The sequence below is a fragment of the Mustela nivalis genome (genome assembly GCF_964662115.1).
Source record: "Mustela nivalis genome assembly, chromosome: 1".
Taxonomy (NCBI): Eukaryota; Metazoa; Chordata; class Mammalia; order Carnivora; family Mustelidae; genus Mustela; species Mustela nivalis.
In genome coordinates, this window is record NC_139020.1 from 15,608,768 (window position 1) to 15,632,255 (window position 23,488).

General features: G+C 37.5%; 1 protein-coding gene across 1 annotated transcript in view; it reads left to right on the forward strand.

The window, feature by feature from the left end:
* Positions 1 to 23,048, forward strand: part of LOC309841598 (uncharacterized protein) — a 307,986-nt gene extending 284,938 nt beyond the window's left edge. Inside the window, exons 5-6 of the mRNA XM_082684794.1 lie at positions 14,802 to 14,849; positions 22,961 to 23,048. The gene's annotated coding sequence lies outside the window, so the exon portion shown is untranslated. The remainder of the gene's footprint in view (positions 1 to 14,801; positions 14,850 to 22,960) is intronic.
* The last annotated feature ends 440 nt before the right edge of the window (positions 23,049 to 23,488 follow it).

Sequence of the window (23,488 nt, forward strand, 5' to 3'; positions counted from 1 at the left end):
ATTGTCGAATTTCTTGAATTTTGTTCAAGAAGTAATGCACGTCATAAAAACAAGTTTGCTTTTTTTTTTTTTTTTTTTTTTCTTTCAACCCAGGAGCCCAAAAGTAGATTGCATTCTGGGCTTGAAGAATTTGTACTCTTATGTCCTTGGTTATTTTGTATTCTCACACATGTAATAACACTTTTCCTTAATGTACACATTCTCAATAAGAGTTAAGATTTTGATTGTGTTCTGGGGAAGACAACATGTTTTAAAGATAGCATTTCATAAAAACCTTTACAGTGAGGTATCTGATCTCCTAAGGTCTTCTGTATACAACCAAGTGAGACTTGGTAAATTTAGCTGAAAATAATATAGCAGTCCTTTCTCGATACCTAAGGTGAGATTTCTTTAAACATTATGGGAGACACTTTCATTAAAATGGGGGGAAATAGAGGTAGGGCGATGAAATCAAGAGTAAAACTATAGAAATTCTGGAGAGTATAATTTATGCCTATCAAAGGAGAACCGTAATAACAGCACACTGAGTATTGTACAATTGCATGTGCCTTTGTTTGGTAATTAACAGCATAGAATATGTACATATTCATATGTATTGTTCAATTGCTGGTAAATTTTCAATGTCTCCTTTCTTCAATTATATTAAATATAATTCTATACATTTGTTTTGTTTGATGTTGTTTATATCCAGGATAGGGTTTTCCTGTGTTGGTCTGCCATTTCCATTTCCAAGGCCTTTCTGATTTTATGACTTGGGATTATTTTTTATCACTTTGGTTTCACAGTATTTCTGCAGACATTCACGTGCATGCCTCAGTTGGAAAATGAGCTGGGGCTAGTTTTTATTTCTCAGCCTCCTTCTCCCAGTGCAGGGCTGAGTGGTGTGAATTCCAAACAGGATAACTGCAGAATAAAGCCCCTTCCCACCCATAACCTCAAGGATGTTTCCACCCATAAACCAAAAAGTGCTTTTGCAATACTTGGGGTCAGTCTCCCTCTGCTCCTTTTCTCTCTCCTACTGTTTTATGGCATTCTTTCTTTTTCCTTTTCCCCCTCTACCTTATGACGTAGTGTTTCTTTCTTTTCTTAACTTCTGGTTTCCAATTTCTCTAATTATCTGCATCAGGAAGGACCTTAAATCCATGTGCACAGAAACGGAAACTCCACTGAGGACACAGTGTACAGGGTCAATCCATCTGTACTAAAATTTCACACAAGGAGAACTTGAGATTGGACAAGTGTGATTATTCTACACATTTTTAGCGAAGTTTCCTTGCTTTTGCTCATGATCTTGCCTCTTCCCAGAACAGCCTTTTTACTCTTTGCCATCTGGGAAATGTGTATTCATCCCGTAAAACCCAAGCCAGATGCCACTTCCTCTAGGGGAACTTTTCCAGCTCTATCAGGCAGAATTAGCCAAGTCTTCTGTGGTCACGCTTTTGTCAGAATAAGTATATGTTTTCTTTTCAACACCTACTATGTGCTTGGCACTTACAACATTTTATCAGTACATGCTTGCTTGCCTATCTCACTTAAGTAAATTTGAACTTGTCCAAAACAATGATATTTTTGCTTTTTTTTTTTTTCCCCTTACCTACCTCAGGGCTCCAGATGCTGGCATCTGGCAGGAAGTAAGAATACATGTTCAATAAATGATGTGTGAATATTTGAATGAGTTCACTAAATGAGTTAGTGATACTATTCAGTACCTGGATCTCAAAACAAATGTACTGAATACACATATTATTAATGATTAATAAGCTATAATATTATGGTAATAATACATTATGTTATTAAAATATTAGTAACAATACATATTTTATAAATGTTAGTTCTTATTGTTATTTCTATTCAATATATTTTCATCTTTAGGTTTTGTTAGCTAGATTGCACATTTTCTGCAAATAGGAATAGTACCTCTCACTCTTGTTGTCATACACCCAGCTTTAGATACCCCGGGGTGTCCCATAGAACTTATGAATAGAGGATAAAAGGCAACAATGTAGGATGAAAATAACTCAGCCTTTAACCTTTTTTTTTCCCCCTTAATGGAGACAAGCACTTTGAATCTGATTATTTTTTCTACCCTGGCTGTATCTCTCAGTTCTGTATTGCTTTCGTTTAAGTGACTAGACATGGAGAGATGAATGTATGGACAGCAAGTGGAGTTATAACTAATTCAGAGTCAATTACAAGACCTTTGTTTGGAAAATTCCGCTCGATCCATCAAAAACAAATGGCTTAAAAAGGTGAACCCGAGGTATGGCACTGATGGGCACATTTACAAACTGTCTCATGCCGCCACAGGCATCGAGTTGATTCTCTGGCCAATGATTGCTTTGCTCTTCCTTATCCCCAATTGATTTTTGAAGGGAAAGGAGTATTCTGCTGAGAGTGAGAATATCTTGTCTCACCCTGAGTACTTGTCTTTGTTGCTTTTGTTAAAATTAGAGTAACCGATAAAATCCCAGTCTCTGGTGATGATGGTTTTTTGGTCTGCTATCTGCAGATACAAATGCTGCGTGCCTTAAGGAAACACGTGGACAAACAAAACGGCACATGCTGTCCTCAAAGCCAGTCACCCAGAATGCTCATGTGTGCAGCTGGTGCCTATTAATTTTCTTCCTGCTCTTTACATCATTCTTTTGAAGATGCTCCAGCAGTCTCTGGCGTTGCCCAACTGTTTATAATGTCTATAAATCAGGGGCTTGAAGCAAATGAAATGTCTAGGCTGTGTTTGCAAAATAGTTGGATGTTCTGGTTTTATTTTTCTAGCTTTAGAAAACATATAGATTAAACTCGGATGGAAGCTTTTTTCTAGTTACTCATTTTTTGGAAATTAGTTCCCTTTTTGGCCAATGAGTAGGTTCAAGCCATGTTTTGGTGTATTGCTCTGTTTGTTTTTAAGTTCCTGCTGTAAATGTGGGTAATTTTTCTTTTTCAAGAGTCTTAAGAATAGGCAAAACAAATAAAACAAAACAAAACCTTACTAGCTACATTCTTAGACATCAGATAGATGTTCCTGGTGAACAGGGCCACCTTCTAAACACCTGTTTTTAACATTCAGCTATGAATTTTTAACAACAGTTATAGCTCAACAATTGAACTTTGTTCAGATTTGAAGTCTTTTGAGCTGAATTGGGAATACGGGAATTCCTATTAGAAACTCTGGTAAAGTGGACAACTGGGGAAGAAATCCAAGATTTCATGTTTGATTTATTGATTATGTGCGTCAACAGCATGCTTTTAATTTGCAGTCACATACAAATACTCAGAATCTGCGCTCAGGTCAATTATGAGTCCATATTTTGTTTCACAGACATTGTATCCAATCCTTTCTCTTTCTGTTCCAGTCACAGTTTTACAGAGGGATGTGGTAGACAAGAAATTAGAGCTAAAGACATGAGTGAATCAGTTACATAAAATGTTTATGAGATGCAGTGAATAACACAACCTTCGGGGGAAAACATGATTACCCCCTCGCTGATTTTTCCAGCAAGTAAAGGTGAATGGACTAGTTGTCTCAACTTGATATTAAGTAGGTCCACACAATGTGACTACAAGGTGAATGATCGCAGAGGGCAATTTTGACTTAAGTCTTTCTTTTTCATGTGACTTGGTTCTAATGTAGATATACACTCAGAGTATGTATGTGTTTTTAGGTGGTGCTAACAAGGATGCTAACTACATCAGTTATACAAAAAGTTACTGATTAATCACATTTGCATTTGCATTTGCATGGAGCTAACAGTTTACAAAATATTTTCACTTCCAACTTATTTTAGTGGAAGAATAAGGATTATTAGAGTCATTTAGATTGGCACTCCAAGGATCAACACCATCCATTGACTCATGACCAAGGGTAAAAGAAAACTAACATGTATTCCAACACTCACATCCCAATCCTGTTTTTTGAATGTCTGGAAACACACTCATTGCATAAGATACATAAACTTAAGTTATGTGTACCTGTTGAGAAGTAGTTTTTAAAACTTGAATTGGAGGAAAAAAAGAAAACAACTAAACTTGGGTTGGTATGTCTTATCAGCAAAATGTAATTTGAAAGTACTTGTCACAAAACAACAAAAGATCCTGACATGCCCTTAAAATCTTGAAAGCAGAACATCATTCTTTATACAGGACATTTTGTGTATTATGCATGAAACATTTTCTTAGGAACAATTACCAAGAATTTGGTAGTTTGGAGATGGATTCTACGCTTGACTATTTATTTCGTTCCAAACCATCACATTCAGAGAACAGAATCAATCAAACTGCTTAGTTTCTTAGTCACAAACCAGGAAACTAAAATGTAATCTCCCAAGCTGATGTTCCAGTGAATACTGGCTCTAGGAAAAATGACCTTAGGTATTTCAAGAACAATTTGGGTAAGGTCAAACAATTTGGGAGGAAGATGCAAATAGATCCCCTTCCTGGAGATTTAAATGATTAGTTCTAAAGTAAAGAAACCTGTTAAATTTTTCCTAGTTTCCTCTCAAATTTACTGGAATACACACACACACACACAAATAGATGTGCTTATATATAAGAATATATATTAATTATTAATTATTTGTTTATTAACACATATAAATAACTTCAGGAACCATGTTTGGGAAATGTTGGAAAATGATTCATTTTTTACTGATTGCTTTAACTTTGCATTTTCATAGCATTTTATAAGATTTACGACTTTTTCTATGTGAGATGATTTCTAAATATTACTGTGCAATAATTAAATCGGACATTTAAAATTTAAATGAAAGAGGGTTCAAGGTAAAATAGAACCTGGAAATTTAGTCCCCTGCCATCTGGACCCATCTGCCTCTTCAACTTGTTTCTTTTGTTCTTTCTTTTTTTCCTTCTCTCTTCTCTCTCTTTTTCCCTCCTTCTCTCCATAGTTGAACTCAACCTGACCAGTCAGCCAGATATAATAGACATCTGTAGACTACTTTATCCAAAAACAGAGAAACACACATTTTTCTCAGGCTCACATGGAACACCCACCAAGGTAAACCACATTCTGGTCTATAAGATAGATGCACCTTAAATTTAAAAGAACAGAAATCATGCAATGTCTGCTCTCAGATCAACTTGTTTTTTTATTACCTGAACACATTTTGGAGTTATATTCTTCCTTTCTTTTGGGTGAGATCTAAATTCTTTTAAAGCTACTACCACTGAGGTCCTAGTGTCCATAAAACCCTCAAGTGGCAGGTGACAGGCACCAAAGCAGCTCCAGGTTATTGCCAAGTTAAGACTCAGAGGCACAGCCATCCAGCAGCTGTCAAGGACAGCTCCTCCACAAAAAGGTTGTCCTTGCTCATTGTCCAGAGGATGGTTGACTCATGGTGCTCTCTGCTTTGTGTCCTGGGTTTCATTCCTTGACCTGTGACTCAGTTCTCCCATGCTATCTCCACTTTTGGCTTCATTTCTCTCATTTGTGACCTATGATCCTGGTTTCATCTCTGCCTTCCAAGTCGAGTTATCTTTTTTTTTTTTTTTTTTTTTTTTTTTCTGCTACTGACTTACTACTGATATGTGTTTAATGCTTTGCCCTCTGCCCTTGGCCATGATTATGACTAACTGGAAATTACTGATCAAGGCCTGTGGCTACCACCTTGAGCACTCAGACTCTTACGGCCCTGGCACCACAATGACTTCATCTGTGCTGTCACAACAGAGATATTTTCCTTTTCTGAGTTATTAGTGCTCATGTTCCTTCTACTCCTGATTTACTTGGTATTTGTGGGCAGTGATTTCTTTAATGAACAAGGCTTTGTAGTGCACAAAATCAAATTAGGTTTAGGAGATTCTAAAAATTAAGGATTATCCTGAAACAGAACACTGTTATATTCACTGCCAGTGAATACTGGGCTCCTTGCAGGTGTTCTTGGGTCTTTACTAAAGTGCATTGCAAATCTTTCATGGTCTCTGGTCTAGATCTGCCTAGTTTCAGTGGGCAGATCATAAAATATCAGAAGATTAGAAGTAAATATTTGTTGTTAGGGAGTAGGAAATGCTGGCATTACAAAATGCTTATGTAAGCCAAGGATTGGTCGGGGGAAAAGGCTGACAAGAGATCCAGAAATGCAGGAAAGACATGCTTTCCCTCCTCATTCTTTCTTTTCCTCTCTCTCTTTACTCTCAATATTACCATATCTAATGAGCAAAAATGGTATAAATACACTTAGGGGAATGATAAAGTAGAAATGATCAAGTAATGTCCCTACGAATAGTTCTATTTTGCCTCCTTGCTGTATATGCTATGTAAGGATGGAGAGAGACCACTAAGACATGTTATTTATTAATGACGTAATCCACAGACAGAAAGCTAAATGCTGAAATGTTGTGATTGCGCTAAGCTTTGTCACCACCAATCCTTTCCCTTGGTCATCTCTCACCCACCCTCCTCCTCCTGATCCTCCAGCAGGAAGACACCTGTGGTCTGTAGGGATGTATCCCACCTGGTCTCCCTTGGCCTACTACACAGAGCTTTTGAATGGGGGAAAATCTTGGAAGCATTTATAATTTCTGATATCTCAAAGTCTAAGACAATAAAAAGGGAGCAGGACCTCTGCTTCACGAAATGTAAGAGGCAGGCATAGTTTCCATGCCAGACTGTAGTGGAAACAGACAAAGGCAAAAACATATATAATCCTTCTTATTAGAAGCGATTTTAACAAGAATGGAAACAGATCACAAAATCCTACTTAGTACATTTTATTCCTGAAATAGGTTTTCAATCTTTCTATTTTCTACCACTTTCCAGACTTTTGTATGGTAGACAAAATGTGAGTCATAACGGACTACTGTATAACGTTTCACTTCACAAAACATTTATATAGCATAATGGCTTTCAGACTTGGAGTGATTCTAGTGGGCCATTCTGCCCTGACTCTCACCCTTCTGTGGTCTCTTGTCCACATGTCATGCAGACCTTGCCAGGAGAAAGAATCATCTAGGGGCTGCTATTGGCCTAAATAGGGCCAACCAAGGTAATTTTTTTTTAGTTGACATATCAGCTTGTGGAGAGAAACTATTCCATTTGGGAGGAGATGAGGCTGGGTTGCTGGTAAATGTCTCCTGCTAGAGGGGAAGAAGCTGCCTTCGGAAAGAAGCCAGTCAGACTGAGTGGGAGACGGTTGGGGGGAGGCACTCAGTTTCTATAGTTCTTCTTCCATCTAATGAATTACAGTAATGATATCCTCAGGTATATGAGCTATGAATTCTTCTCTTAAGCTTATGACTATTTCAATAGGATGTGCATTGCTTTAAAAAAATAAAGATCCTAATATAAATGATAAATTTAAGAAAATGTTGAGCTCAGCTCATCTGACCACATTTGTGGATGGGAAGGAGAGAGGAGATGTAGAGTATGACCTCAGAGCATGTCCTAACACTGATTTAAATGACATATCTAGATATGTGCACTCATTTAGGTTTGAGGCCCTCTGTAAGCAGGACTTGAGACACATGTATCTTTAGGCCCAGGGCCCAATACCATTAGGAATACAGGATTGGAAGCTCTGTTAATGCTTAGCGAGTACATGAATTGAAGAATGAAAAAAGACATTCGTGAACCTACAGCCTGGTTTGATGATGTTAGTTTCTTGTAAAGAGAAGATCTAAGGTACAATTCTCAAAGAAGCTCCCTCTTTTCTTTTGCTAAAATCCAGAAACCAGCCCTTTGAGGGGGTGGGTAAGGAGGCTGACAATTGACTTGTGACTTTACCCATTCTCAGTGTGAAGAATATGGTTTTAGTGGCAGTCGGGTGACTTTTATTTTGAAATTGAGTCTTAATTTTACCTTATAGGGTCCTTATGAGAATTAGGGGAGAAATACATAGACCATTTATTGCCTCACACTTCTCTACCTTCTCCCTTTCTCTCAGTTTGTACACATTGTATCTTTCCCAAATCTTGATTTTGAAATGTGTGGGTGGATGAGGGGAGGTGGCTGGCCATGCTGAGGACACAATGACTGGGTGTTGTGATAGCCTATCTACTTTCCTCCAAACAGCGGAGGCCTCCCGTCCTAACAACATGTAAGCTGAGGCAAACAAAACTTCTTTAGAATTGGACCAACAATTAGAATGCACTTCTCTTTCTCCTCCTCTTATGATTTGTATAATGGATATGCACCGAGCTCCCTTGCTGTCCAACTTCTGGTTAAACAAAGCCAATGGGAATTTCCAGCAAGAGATTTAAGATGGCAGAAGAGAGGACTGAGGCTGATTCCCCTTGCTGTCTCACTGCTGGGCTATAGGAGAGGACTGTTTTCTCATTTTGACTACAGCCTCCCAGTCTCTAAGCAAGCCATCTCTTTTACAATCACCATTGAAGTGAGAGCCTCCTAGGTTCTGGAAAATGTGTCCTTACTTCCCACTTCAGCTCTAGCTCCTCATTTTTCTTGCCTGGGGTGTTTCAGTCTTCCTTTCTGATGGTTCTTAACTGTGCCCACCATTTGTAAATAGTCCCTTTATTTAACTTTTCTCAATTACTGTGTTAAAGTCTGTGATTTATTTCTTGGAACTCTGACTGGTACAAAGCCTATTAACTGACAACACTTCTTACCTAGGCAAACCCATTTAATCTTCAGATCACTATCCTTCTGTGGGACATATTATTTAGATAAAATAAACTTGAATACAGAGAGTTTTATTAATTTGTACAAAGGTACCTATCTAACATGAGAGAGCCTGAAGTCAAACCCAAGTCTTTGGGGTCTTCGACCAGGGATGTATCCACGATCCTATGCAGTCTTTTCTTCAAGAGCTGTAAGTACTTCCATTAGTTCAGAAAAATTCAGGGGATGTATATGCCTCTGTCCAATGTATCTGAGAGAAGATCCAATTTAGTACAACTTTATTAATATAAGTCTTAAGAAGTATATACAGTTTCAGTTTCTGAACACACACATCCAGGATTTCCTTAGGGTTCACTTTGTTATGTCTTACACCTATTTACTAGAGTCTTAAACCTATTTCTCTCTTCCTGCACTGGATTAATTGTTAGAAGAAATTTACTTGACACATACTGAAGTGTATTTATCCACAGATCTCAGGAATATTTCTTTGTTAGTTAAATACAATTCTACGTTATTTTCATTTCTAAAAACATGAATCTACCTTGACCAAAAATCATTTTTTACTTACATGTCTGAATATCTAAATGCCCACAAAATTACAATCACATTTGTCAGTCTCAATTTTAAATTTGATAAAAATTTATTTTTCCAGTTCTCTATTTTCTTAAAAGGCTTCAGCTCATTTGGCACTGGTCAAGAATGAAGTTTACATAGTTGGTCCCTTTGCCCTTTGTCTGATAAAGCCAAACATAACTTTAACGACTTCCCCTCAAATACCATTATTTTATTCCACAAAACAGATACTTGAATTTATCTCCCATAATTTTCTTTAATTTCTTTCTGGAGGGTTTTTTTTTTTTTTTTTTTTTAAGTTTCATCAATCATCACTTCCATTTCCTTTTGGCCTTGAGCTATCTAGCCCATCAGTGAGCATTTCTTTCACTGGATTTTCTAACAACAGTAATCAAGGCACAATTTTTCACCTCCTCTGCCATGAGTTATATTATGCTAAATTCATGAAAGGAAAAATTCAACTTTTTATTTGTTGTCTACCACCCCGGTAGTTATTTAAATTGAGTAGTAGATTGCTCTGGTCATGGTCATTTCAGTCAAGAAGATCCTGTGATATTTCTAATCTTCGAACTCCCAAAGACATAGTACAATGCCTCTGAGGGACAGGGTGATAGAAAGAAAGAATAATTGATGTGGAACCAAAGGCTCAGGGTTAGGTTCTGGGCCCATATCAGTTTATGAATTTGACTCTTTTTTTTAATTAAGTTTCTGTTCTTGCTTCTCACCTCTGAATGATACTGGTAATAGAAGGGAAGGTGACTTTCTTTCTCCAGTTGATGAGTGACAGGAGAGTGGATGGTCATGAAACCTTTTTGTAAAGACAGTAAACCCATTGCAAACTCCTTTTATTTTTTTTAAAGATTATTTATTTTTTTATTTGACAGACAGAGATCACAAATAGGCAGAGAGGCAGCAGAGAGAGAGGAAGGGAAGCAGGCTCCCTGCTGAGCAGAGACAGCCCAATGTGGGCCACTATTCCAGGACCCTGGGATCATGACCTGAGCCGAAGGCAGAGGCTTTAACCCACTGAGCCACCCTGGCGCCTCCATTGCAAATTCCTTGAGCCTTGAGAACAACTCTTACAGAGTAATCTTTTTGTAGCTATCTGTAGCTATCGTTTATTTTTGTTATGATAAGATTACTTTTCCTGCACTAATATTTCTATAAAATATCACTGTCTGTTTTCCTTTTTTTATAACTAGAGAATTGCCACACAGGTACCTGGCTCTTCACTTACATTTCCATTTATCTCTGTGGCTTTTATCTACCTTCATTGATTTTATTGGATCTTTAACTGAAAGTAGTTTTTAAAGATCATTATTTTTAAATAATAAAATTAACAGACATGAATTATAAAAGATCAGAAAAAGCTGAAAGCATAGATGAGCACTGTCGAAAAAAAATAAAATATGAGCCACAATGAGAACCTCATATGTAATTTAAAATGTTGTGGTAATCACTTTTATAACAAAGCAAAAGGAAACTGGTGGCATTAATTTTAATAATGTATTTTATTTAGTCCAATACATTAATACATAATTAATTTCAGTAGGTACCAATGTAAAAGTTATCAATGAGATATCTTACATTCTTTTTCAGACTGTCTTTGAAATCTGGTGTGCATAAAAGCATATCTCTAATCTCACAGGAACTAGCCATATTTTGAGTGTTTACTAAGGATATGTGGCTAGTAATTATCATATTGTATGACCCAGGTACCATGGATGGATATTAAAAGTTATTTCTCCCATCAGTAAAAAAAAAAAAAAAAGTTCAAAGAACCCACTATTACCATGTTGGTTATGTCTTTCTAGGTTTTTCTACATGGGTTTACAATTTTTTTTAAACAAAAAGCGTTCAGATTATAAGACATGTTTTCAGCTTACATTTTTCCATTTGCTGTTATCACTGTGTCATCACTATATCACAGTTTCCATTTCCAGTTATCACAAGGGTGTCATTTTTGTTCCATTACCCAACTGATAAAATACTTTTTCAGATATATGTGTGTGTGTGTATGTATGTATGTGTGTGTGTGTGTGTGTGTGTGTGTATATTTATTTATTTATTTATTTATTCCCCCCCCCCCCCGAGAGGATTCATGGGTAGTTTTATACTTGTGTGAACAAGAATGCCATTATTTTGCCTTTGCAGTTAAATCCTAATTTGGTTGGGGATCGCAGTTTTCCCCTCTAAACTTTTAAAAATTTTGCTCCAGTATATTCTGAAGTTGTGTTTTTTTTCTCCCCCAGAGGAGAAAGATGTAACCTGTTTTTTTCCCCCAACTATTTCCTTCTCTTTACTTTGGAGAAACTTCAAATATTTTTCACCATAGTTATGTTTCTACTTCCATTAAATATTTTTAACATTAATCTTCCTTCAACTCAGGAATGTTCTTGACCACTATACTTTTGATTATTGTTCCTCCTTTTCCATGGTATCTTCTGAAATTGCTAATACATGTTTCTGAGAGTTCTGCTGTTTTCTAGATTGCTTATCTTTTCATTAGTTGTTTTTATTTCCTCGTTCTTTATTTCTGAGTTCTAAGTTGTAGAAGAATTTCCTGAAGTAGTCTTCAATATGAATGAATCTGTAGTATATAATTTTCTGGCACTTTCTTAGCATTTGAAAGTCTGGTGAAATTGCATTAATTTTAAAGCAATCTTTTATGCTCTCAGATTAATATTACATGATGATTGTCACATAATGGCACATGAAAATATTAAACTGATTCAATTTATTTTTCTATCTAATGGAGTAACTGAGTGTGGTATAACAAATTTCTTAACTTTTTGTGGATGTTAGATAATTACCTAATATTTAACTAGGATGCCCAATTCATATCTGGGGGGGAAACAGTTTTGTACCAATAGAGTAATTTCTCAAAATTGTATTATTTCTGATAGTGTTTCCAAGGTTCTTGTGTCTGAGTTGTTAGTTCACCCAATATTCATTCTTCCTTAGTATCAGAATCCTGATATATTACTCTAGGTAAGGTAGTACTCATTTCTCAGCCCCCTTTTCCATTATGTGAGTCTATGTCACAAATTTCTGATCAATGGATGGAAGCAAAAATTGAATCCAAGAAATTATAGTGGCTCATGTGTCCTTATTTGGAGGGTTCGAAGTCATGATTCACTCAACATTTCTCATAAAGACTTTAAGCTATGTAGGAATAAAGGCAAATTTTATCATGATGTTCAATAAATAGTTGATTACTTTATGGCTGATCAGTTAAAGTTGGTGTGATGGGAAGTAGGGAGAAAGGAAAAAAAAGAGTCAAATACAATTTATTTATCATCTGGAAGCTTAAAAGGGAATGAATGAAACATTGTTGAATTTAAGAGACAGTTTGCCATGTGTCTCTCACATTTGTGCATGACTTGCAAATAAAGATACTGATATGAATCACTCCAGATGATCTTTCCAAAGATGTAGAGCAAACAGCCTCGGAAGATACAAATTGTTTCTTCTCTGGAGCAGATGGCAGATTTGCTGATTGTCCAATCTAATAAAGACAATGTTCTACTCTGGGATAAACATTGGATAGTTAGCCTATAGTTCATTTAAAAAAAAAATTGAAGTTTCATAGCAAGGAGTTGCTCCTTTATGATGCAGACCTACTGTATGTGTGGCATCTGCATGGGAAAGCAAGACGCTCATGCTGCTTTCTGTGCCATGAGTAAACAAGTTTTTTTCTTTGATCTAAGAGTCTAGTATCTTCTTATTGTCTCCATGAAATTGAACCAGGCTGACCTGATAGCCAACAAGTCAGGTAAAAGCTCATAGCCATGATTCTTGATAAGGCTTTCCCAGGTTCACATGGTCCTGTGAGGGCCTCTTAGGCTTGTGACTAGGGAGTCAGAGGAAGGGATGCACAAAGTCAGTCATGGGTTCTGTTCACCTTCTAAAGCCAGCAGTTACTATCTTAACTGAACACAAGATTTTGTCATCACTTAGTGGTCACAAACATGTCCTCACAGCTAATACTATTCAATAGGATGGTGGCAGCTGCATTGTGTTGACCAGCTCCAAACATGGATACAGTTCTTGCTAGAAGCAAAGTTTATTATCTCTACACTCATCTCATATTTCTATTTAGCAACTTTTCTGGGACCTACAATCTTAATTCCCCACTGGGCTTTTGAGACTTATTGTGTCCCATCAGTGACAGTACATTGATGGCATGACCCATGAGTCCAAGAAAATACATTCAGAAAATACGTATCAGGTAAGTGGACAGTCCCTGTGTCCCTTATTCCTGAAATAGCACACTGTACTCCACGCCTCATTCCCCCCAAAAGCCTTAAAAATCTTGATCTTGTATCCCATTCTTTCTTTGTCAGAAAACTGGTCATCTCTAAAGAATTAGAACAGACCAGTCAGGCCTTAAGATAGTCAGGAGAATCAGCATTAAAGGCTCAAGGTTTGACAACTTAACAAAATGTTGTGAAAATGTGAATAATGACTGTCTTCCTCCCGGGCTCTCCAGGGAGAAAAGTAATCAGAAACAAAATTGCATAGCCTAAGAACAGCTTTAGACATCTTTGCCTTATAAATATCCCACAAAAGGAGGCTCGGTCAAGGGCTCATTCTCCAAGGACCTCTTAATTATGGATACATTCTTGTCATGATTCAGCTTCTTCCTGCTGTTCCCATCAGCACGATTTTCAATTTGGTAATACTGGATTGGTAATACCACAACTTCTGTTTACTATAAGCTTTAAATTAGTGAAGACTTATTTACCTATGGAGTTTTATATCTTACACATTATTTTCTAAGAAACCCACCACAGATTTTCCAGTGACTAGATGGGACAACATTTGTGCTATAGAGTGCCATACTCAAAAGCAGGGATGGATACACTATGGTCTATGGGCCAGATCTAGCTCCCTGACAGTCTTGTATGCCCTGCAAACAAGGAATTCTTTTTTATTACCTTTGAACTTTTATATTAAGCAAAATGTTAACCTCCCTCAAAAGAATTCTGTTTTCTCATTAGTAGATCTATATTACAAACAATTGTACTCAATTATTATACTTCAAATTTCATCAAGAAAAATATTTGGAGAAATTTGTTTTCTCCTTTACTTTATAAGTATCTTCATAACATTTCTTAGACCTTAAAGCCAAAAATATTTATCATCTGGCCCTTTGCAGAAAAAGTTTGCACACTCAGCTTAGATACAGATCTCAGGTGGAGCTAGAATCTTGCCCTCTTGATTCTCTTCTACCTGGGAGTGAGCTCATGGCTTTCCACATATTCCTGTTCCAAGTTGAGAGACTGGGAACCGCTAATGGTTCTGTTTGGGTGTAAACAGAACATGCAGATGATAAATTTTACTGTGGTTTTTTAAACATTTCTCACCTAAAAGTAATTCCCTCATCAGCCATTGCCACCATGGTTTCACACGAAAGTTCTTGAGGGGCTTCAGTTCTCCCACCTGTACAATGGCTTTGGTAATTAATTAGAGTCCATGAATGTATACATTAGCTGTCTGTCCTAAGCAAGGATAATATTGAAATAACATAATCCAGCATGTTGAGAAATGATATCACTATTTAAAAAATATTACCTTTGGAATATGAAAATATTGTGACATACCATTTTTTTTTTTCTCCATAACAATTCTTTAGGTGATATAGTGGTACAGAGGCACTCATAAAGACTGTGGGTAAAAGAAGGTGGGTATGAAATGTTTTTCTTAAAACTACTCTAGCACTACCTATATGTGAGGCAGGAATCCATCAAAATCCTTGAGGAGAATACAGGCACCAACCTCTTTAACCTCAGCCATAACAACTCCTTCCTAGAAACATCGCCAAAGGCAAGGGAAGCAAGGGAAAAAATAAACTATTGGGACTTCATCAAGATAAAAAGCTTTCACACAGCAAAGTAAACAGTCAATAAAACCAAAAGACTACTGACAGAATGGGAGAAGATATTTGCAAATGACATATCAGATGAAGGGCTAGTATCCAAGATCTATAAAGAACTGTCAAACTCGACACCCAAAGAACAAATAATGCAATCGAGAAATGGACAGAAGACTGGAGCAGACATTTCTGCAAAGAAGACATCCAAATGGCCAACGGACACATGAAAAAGTGTTCAACATCACTCGACATCAGGGAAATACAAATCCAAACCGCATTGAGATACCACCTCACACCAGTCAGAATGTCTAAAATCAGCAAGTCAGGAAATGACAGGTGTTGGTGAGGATGCAGAGAAAGGGCATCCCTCCTACACTGCTGGTGGGAATGCAAGCTGGTGCAGCCACTCTGGAAAACACTCTGGAGGTTCCTCAAAAAGTTGAATATAGAACTACCCTATGACCCAGCAATTGCACTACTGGGTATTTACCCCTAAGATACAAATGTAGTGATCTGAATGGGTACGTGCACCCCAATGTTTATGGCAGCAGTGTCCACAATAACCAAACTATGGAAAGAGCCCAGATGTCCATCACAGATGAATGGATAGAGAAGATATGGCATATTTGTATACAATGAATTATCATGCAGCCATGGAAAAACAAAACCTTGCCATTTGCAACAACGTGCATGGACCTAGAGGGTATTATGCTAAGTGAAATAAGTCAATCAGAGAAAGACAATTATCTTATGATTTCACTGACATGAGGAATTTGAGAAACAAGACAGAGGATCATAAGGGAAGGGAGGGAAAAATGAAACAAGACTTTAAGCCAGAGAGGGAGACAAACCATAAGAGATTCTTGATCTCAAAAAATAAACTGAGGTTTCCTGGAGTGGAAGGGGTAGAAAGGATGGGTGATGGACATCGGGGTGAGTATGTGCTATAGTGAGAGCTGTGAATTGTGTAAAACTGATGAATCATAGACCTATACCCCCAAAACAAAAAATACATTGTATGTTAATAAAATAATGATAATAAAAAATTAAAAAAAACCTACTCTAGTACTTATTTAAATATTTTTGAAAAACTCAAAAAGTGGACTTTGGAAGATGTGGTGTTTTATATGTTATTTTCCAGGAAGTTAAATAAATTATAAAGACTCAAAATTGCAGCTCTTTTAAAAGAATAACTTGCTAATTGTTTGTCCTAAATTTCCTGGCATTGAGAATAATGACATGGTTTCATTCTGCCCTGACTGTGTTGGGAGGACAAACAAAGCCCAATTTACGTCAGGGGAAAGATTTCTGAAGGCAATGGAGATGCTTCTTTAAACTGCTTCTTTGTTGACTGTTGTGATTTCCCACAACTGGTCATTTGTTGGTAATAGGAAATCACTCATCCTCAAGGCAGTCATGAACCCCAATTGTCTTATTCTTTCTTTCTTTCTTTCTTTTTTTTTAAAGATCTTATTTATTTGAGATAGATAGAGAGGGAGAGAGAGAGCGAGCCAGAGCACAACAGGAGGAGGGACAAAGGAAGAAGCAGACTCCCTGCTGAGCAGAGAGCCTGACCTGGGGCTTGATCCCAGGACCCTGAGATTATTACCCAAGCCAAAGGCAGATACTTAACTGACAGAGCCACCCAGGCACCCCTGTACAGAGTTTTCCATTTTCCTTCTAGATGTTGGTCAGAAAATACTCTCAGAGCCTCAGTGCCTTCTGAGATTCTTGAAGTTCCTTGACACAGGACCATTCCATTCCAGGCCAGTAAAAATGCATTAAATCCATGTCATGCTTGGGATCTCTAACTTTTCCTTCTGCAGTAAGTTGGACAAAACTCTCTGCTTTTAAAAGGATCATGTGATTAAGTCAGGCCATCTGGATAATCCCTTATCTGAAAGTTCAATGATTTGTGTCCTTAATTACATCTGCAAAAAATCCCATCATAGCAGCATGCAGATCAGGGTTTGAAGGAAATGACTGGGAGGCTGGGAGTGTACATCAGGGACTGAACTGGGGGGCCGTCTTGGGGTTCTGCCAACCACATATACTACACACATGCACGTGCATGTAGAATTGTATAATAAGTGATATTTAGAGAGAGTAAAGAAATTAAGAGGCTCTGAAGAATATTATAAGAGAGTTAAAATAAGATGGGAAAAAAACCCAAACTTTTTTCTATAGTCCTTGTTTGGGTAAGTGTGGGGAAACTTTCAGTGATAAACTCTCTGGAAATATACCTGAGTTTGAAGAGAATGTTTTCCCTCTAAGAATGTCAGGCTAAGCTGGAAAGTGCCATGTGTAACTCTGATTACAGACATTTTGTGGTTTTGAGTAATTGAGACTCCCAGCCATTTTCTCTGGTCTTGATAGGGTTCCTCTACTCAAAGTTTAACACAGCTCAGGCAGCTTTTGGAACAAAGAGGGATTTTCTGCCTTAAGCAGCTTGCCTGTCAATAATGATTTCTACAAACGGTATATTTTTCTGTTCCAGTACAGACATTATACAGGGAAGGAAGTTGTAGGTATTTGGTCTTGGTGAGGAAGGCCCTGGGACTACCAACCCAAGGTCCTTGCCATGTCCTGTTAATGTGCCTGAGCTCTTTTTTCACCTTGAAATCAATAACCCATATACTTAGGTCTCTTCTCAAACATCTCTTTCAAGAGATTCTTTCCTCTTTCCCCCTATTTTGTAATCATTAATATCTTGATGTTGTGCTTATTGCTTGTCACCCTTTCCCCTCTGAAATATAGGCTTCCTGAGAGCAGGAACTAACTCTCCTTGCTCCTACAATCTCCTGAGCAGGGAAACAGGCACAGCAAGGACACTGCCCCTTTTCAAATTCTCATGATGATTTCTCACAATCATGTCTTTCAAACTCTTGTCATAGTCAACTCTTTTTCCACCTGCCCCTACACTTGGTCCAGATGATGTGATGCTGCTGTATTCCAAACCCACCAACAAATACACTGAAGGGATCTGGCTTGTGTGGGCAGAGATATGATTTAAAGAGTCCTCTGCTTATTCCTCCTCCATCATTAAATCAATTCCCTCAATGTTTCTGTGTGGTGATGTAAATATTGGAGAAGGGTAACATTCAAGATGTATGGGTAGTTTTGTTTTTTTTTTAACTGAGCATGAACATATTTATTTATTTAAAGATTTTACTTATTTATTTGTCAGAGAGAGAGGAAGAGAGAAAGCACAAGCACAGGGAGCTGTAGGCAGAAGGAGAAGCAGACTTCCTGCTGAGCAAGGAGCCTGATGTAGGATTCGATCCCAGGATCCTGGGATCATGATCTGATCCAAAGGTAGACGCTGAGCTGATTGAGCTAAGGGACATCCAGATGTCCTTATTTATTTATTTTTATGACAATTGATTTGAATGAGAAGTTGGAAATTATGTAAGTTATCTGAGCATCTTGTGTTGAAAGGAAAGAGGGCACACTTAAGGAATCCAGGAAGAAAGAAGTAAGGCTATTTGAAATGAGCATTTTTTGCTTTACAAACTCACTTAGGACTCTAGGGTTAAATTTTTGGCAAGTTCTCTCTAGGAACCATGGTCTCCTTATTTTTAGTGTTTAGTGCATTAGTTGTCTCTCTTGCCTCTATAAGCATTGTGGATTTTTAATGTGCGGCTGTGCTCTTTTTGTAAATTTCATGCATGAGGTGCAGAAAAAACACAGAGCTTACCGGAAAACTCTTGGCTAGAAAAGGGAGAGTATGCTTCTTTTTGGGTCACAACTTTTGGTCAACTATGAATCCAAGAGGAGATAGATTTGGAATATAGTGTTGGGAACTGCAATTGCCAATGATAACCATTAAAACAAACAAACAAACAAACAAAAACAAACTATTTTATACACAGTGCCTTCCAACCACTCCCTCTCCTCACGCAGATTTTGTTTGCCCAGGGCCCCCATGACAGTACACACTTTGGCACTTCCTAGTGTTTTACAAAATGCTTCCACCTTTCCTCTTCCTGTCCATTAACAAAATGTGGCTACTGTTGTCTGATTTCATAAGAATCTAGACCTTGAAAATTTTTATAAAATTGTAACTTAATTAGGATGAGTAATACATTAGTCAAATTAATGCCCAAAGTAAGCCAATATGAACTCGCTATTTCTCTGAAACTTTGAAGGAATGGTTTCCAATAATAAGCAATATAGGCCACTGGGAGAAATACTGCACATCACATGTGGTTTTGTGAACCCTTAAATTAGCTTTCTGAAAGTAAGCCCTTCTTTGGGGTCTATGAATGAGGCTGCTTTTCTGCTTTGCTCTCATTCTTGAGTTCTGTATTGATATAAACATGTTCTTGGATGACATCTCCACATGGATGGCCTTTCAACATCTCAAAAGCCATACATCAAAAATTAAAGTCATTTCCTCCCTGCAAAGCCTACTCCTATCTCTGTTGCACATTAGTGAAAGAACTACCACTTGTCCAGGTTGCCATAGAAATGCCTGTCAATCATCCCTGACTCCACACCTTATTTCAGCCTACACTTCCGGTCAACTGTTAAACGTGTCAGCTATTCCAGTTCTCACTGGTTCTGTATTACCTTCAACCAAAGTTCAACCTTCCAGGCATCAGAAGTGCTGGATTGTGCCTATCTCTCCCAGTAGATCTTTTCTAACCATACTGAACTCCTTTTTTTTTTTTTTTTTTAAGATTTGATTTTATTTTATTTGACACAGACAGAGCGATCACAAGTAGGCAGGGAGGCAGGCAGAGAGAGGGGGAGGGGGAAGCAGGCTCCCTGCCGAGCAGAGAGCCAGATGTGGGGCTTGATCCCACGACCCTGAGATCATAACGTGAGCAGAAGGCAGAGGCTTTAACCCACTGAGCCACCTAGGCATCCCCCATACTGAACTCCTGATGCTTCCTCAAATATCCTTTGTTCTGTTTCCTTTGTGCTTTTTTTCTTGCTGGTATCACTGCATACAATGACTACTCTCCTATATGCTCAACTCTTACTTATTCTTCTATTTATCCTTCAAAATAAAAATCAGGTGTTAGTTTTCCTCCTAAGTCTCACCACTGAATACATTAGGTATCCTTGTCTGTCCTTCTATATTGTACATCTGAAGGCAGATGCTTAGGGACTGAGCCACCCAGATGCCCCAACAGTGCCATTTCTTAAATGAGTGTATGAGTGAATGAGCAGATGACTAATGAGAAAGTATTACAGAGTGACTGTGGAAATTGTACTTCAATGGTTCAAGATGTTATGGACACTTCCTTACATTATTCAGGTTAAAAAAAAGATGATGTAGTCTTGACATTTATATAAACGCAGTGAAGCAGAATTGCATTCCCAAAATCATAGTCATGGAATTTTTCAGATTTCCTGAATGCTATTTGTTTTCAAATGCATATTCTTTTTTCTTTAATTATGAAGGTGGAACAAGAAGCTTTTTTTTTCCCCTCTTCATTTTGTAAAGACCTATCATTTATGTCGTCTCTTTGACCTTGAAGATGATATAAAACTGAAAGCCAGCAGAATGCCCCAAATTCCATATGTGGGTGCCATATAAACCTTAGTTGATGTGACTGTGGAATGTGGGTTGAAAGATCTGTATACTGCATTAATGTTGAGGCATATAAACATCTGTTACTGATGTAAATTAATTAAATTAAATTAACTTTCATTTTGGTGTTGGAGGTAGACAAATTTCCCTATATTTTTATGAACAAGAAAAGGAGGAAAAAAATTAGTTTAAATGGCTAGAATTTAGTTCCATAAAAGATATTGGGAATTTGTTGACCTTCTATTCAATTCAGACAACCAGAATCTATTGAACTAATGATCTATATTGATAAAATTAACCCAGAAAATTACTAGATCCCTGTTTCAATGTGTTCTGCATAAAAATGTCAATAGAAAGCTCAATTAAAACAAATTTTCACATAATTAACAAAATAGGCCTTCATCAATTATTTATGGGATTTTGGAAGATTAAGTGTCTTAGTCTTTTGGGGCTGCTATAATAAAATGCCATAGACTGAGTGGCTTATAAATAACAGAAATTTGTTTCTCACAGTTTTGGTGGCTGAAAGTCCAAATCATGGTGCCAGCATGATAGGGTTAAGGTCCTTTTCTGGGTACACATTTCTTATTATATCCTTGCATGGTGAGGAGAGCTCCTTGAGATCTCTTTTATAAGGGCACTAATTTCATTCATGAAAGCTCCATCCTCATGACCTAGTCACTTTCCCAAGGCCCCACACATTAATATTATCACCTTCAGGGAGTTATTATCTCAATGTATGAATTTTGAGGGAACACACACATTCAGACCATAGCAGTAATCAACAGTTTCTGAAATTAAGAAAGCTTATAAATCGAACCACTATGCATCTCTTATTAGACAACAACACAGGACTATACTAAATATGTGATCTATGTTCTCTGATTTTGATGATAACAGTTTTGAATAAAAAGATACACATTTCCATAAAAAGTCATATAAAGAAAAATAGATTGTTGAGTTTTCCACCTGAATTTCTTAAAAAAAAAAAAAAAAAAGACCAAAAGCTATAATCATAGGAGGGATTTTATATAGTGGAGTCCTTTTGGTTGATGCACATAGTTTTCGTAAGTGATATTTTGATAAACTTGAGACTTGGAGGAGACTAAGACTCTTTGTTAGGCAGTTTAAATTTAAATCTTAAGCTTGACTTAAATAGGCCTGATAGCTAGGGCCCTTTTAATCTGCCTAAGTCTTGAACCAATTGAGAAAACAAAAGATTCAAAAGATTCAAACCAAATTATCACGTTTATTTATTTACTTATTTATTTATTCAACATATAATGTATTATTTGTTTCAGGGGTACAGTTCTGTGATTCATCAGTTTTACACAATTCACAGCACTCACCATAGCAAATATCCTCCCCAGTGTCCATCACCCAGCCTCCCCATCTCTCCCATTCTTTTCCACTCCAGCAATTTCAGTTTGTTTCCTGAGATTAAGAATCTCTTATGGTTTGTCTCCCTCTCTGGCTTAAAGTCTTGTTTCATTTTTTTCCCTCCCTTCCCCTATGATCCTCTGTCTTGTTTCTCAAATTCCTCAAGTCTGTGAGATCACATGATAATTGTCATTCTCTGATTGACTTATTTCACTTAACATAATATCCTCTAGTTCCATCCACATTGTTGCAAATGGCAAGATTTCGTTTTTTTCATGGCTGCATGATATTCCATTGTATACGTATATATCACATCTTCTCTATCCATTCATCTGTGATGGACATCTGGGCTCTTTCCATAGTTTGGCTATTGTGGACACTGCTGCTATAAACATTGGGGTGCACATACCCCTTCAGATTACTACATTTGTATCTTAGGGGTAAATACCCAGTAGTGCAATTGCTGGGTCATTGGGTAGCTCTATATTCAACTTTTTGAGGAACTTCCAGAGTTTTCCAGAGTGGCTGCACCAGTTTGCATTCCCACCAGCAGTGGAGGAGGGATTCCCTTTCTCACCAACCTCTCACCATCCTCACCAACACCTGTCATTTCCTGACTTGCTTATTTTGGCCATTTTGACTGGTGTGAGGTGGTATCTCACTGTGGTTTGGATTTGTATTTCCCTGATGTCGAGTGATGTTGAACACTTTTTCATGTGTCCATTGGCCATTTGGATGTCTTCTTTGCAGAAATGTCTTTTCTTGTCTTCTTCCCATTTCTTGATTGGATTATTTGTTATTTGGGTATTGATTTTGATAAGATTTTGGATACTAGCTCTTCATCTGATATGTCATTTGCAAATATCTTCTCCCATACTGTCAGATGTCCTTTGGTTTTGTTGACTGTTTCCTTTGCTGTGTGACAGCTTTTTATCTCGATGAAGTCCTAATAGTTTATTTTTGCTCTTGCTTCCCTTGCCTTTGGTGATGTTTCTAGAGAGAAGCTGCTATGGCTGAGTGAGGTCAAAGAAGTTGCTGCCTGCGTTCTCCTCAAGGATGTCGATGGATTCCTCTCTCTCGCTGAGGTCTTTCATTCATTTTGTGTCTATTTTTGTGTGTGGTCTAAGAAAGTAAAATAGTTATGACCCTTTTAAAAAAAACTACTAAATCTCTTTTTGGAGAATGTGATTGCCAATCACAGTAGGATCCCAAGTTCTTCAACAGAAAAGGATTGATCCTTCAAAACATTGAGCAAAAAGGCACAGATAAGAATGCATGCTTCTTGCAGGCCTCCCACTTTCAAGATGGAGGGAGCAACAGAAAGCTGGGAAACATGGGTCTAGTTTCACCTTCCAAACTCAGTGCTCAGATTAAGCCTGCTGCTCCCTAAGGACTGAATTAAAGCATAACAGAGCTGCCTGGCTTATGTGCATTAATGGTATTCCCTTTGCATAGAAGAATAGGGAAGCAGGGGCATCTGGGTGGCTCTGTGTTTGAGTTTCTGACTCTTGATTTTAGCTCAGGT